The sequence below is a fragment of the Penaeus monodon genome, chromosome 34, assembly GCF_015228065.2.
Source record: "Penaeus monodon isolate SGIC_2016 chromosome 34, NSTDA_Pmon_1, whole genome shotgun sequence".
NCBI lineage: Eukaryota > Metazoa > Arthropoda > Malacostraca > Decapoda > Penaeidae > Penaeus > Penaeus monodon.
In genome coordinates, this window is record NC_051419.1 from 9,451,542 (window position 1) to 9,452,275 (window position 734).

At 47.8% G+C, this 734-nt stretch overlaps 1 pseudogene; it reads left to right on the forward strand.

Annotated features, from left to right (window-relative positions):
• LOC119594575 overlaps nt 1-734 on the forward strand; it is a 14,936-nt pseudogene that overhangs the window by 13,001 nt on the left and 1,201 nt on the right.

Consider the following 734-nt stretch of genomic DNA (forward strand, 5'->3'; position numbering starts at 1 on the left):
TTAAAAGTAGGCGTTACATACCTAGACTTGCTTCTTGTGTATCGCGAACAATTGTGCCTTCAACGTCTCTGCTGTAGATAAAAAAAGGTGAAGAATGTTAGTAAAATTATCAGAAATTCTTCTGAAAAAACACATACACAATGTTTTTAGAAATAGCAATAATAAAAAAATATATAAACAAGTTGATGGCTGAATACAGTAGCTCGCCATACAAATACCTAAACAAGTAGAAAGAAAAAAATCGTGATGGCTTAACACCTCGTCTTAATACTTCGCCCCCCCCCCAAAAAAAAAGGGAAAATCACGATGGCTTAAAAAAAAACATGACTTAACACCTCGTATTAACACACGTAAACCCCCCACCCCCCTCAAGAAAAGAAAGAAAGGAAAAATCACGACACCTCACCTCACCTTAACACGAACACAAACACACACACAAAAAAGCGAAAAAAAACATGATGGCTTAATCCCGTTGACCCCCCCCCCTCCAGGCTGCACGAACGACGTGAGCACCGACCCGTGCGCCATCGACATCGCCACCTCCTCCCTCGGCGCCTCCAGCCACTACAACAAGTACAACGCCTGGCGTCAGGGGGACAACCGCCTCGACTGGATGGGCGCCGAGCCGGGCCAAGGCAGCTACAACGGGCAGGCGGCCTCCGGAACGCCCCTGGCATGGACCTCCAGCAACCCGGGCAGTCCTGGCTACCAGGAGCTCAACACGTGAGGGCAGA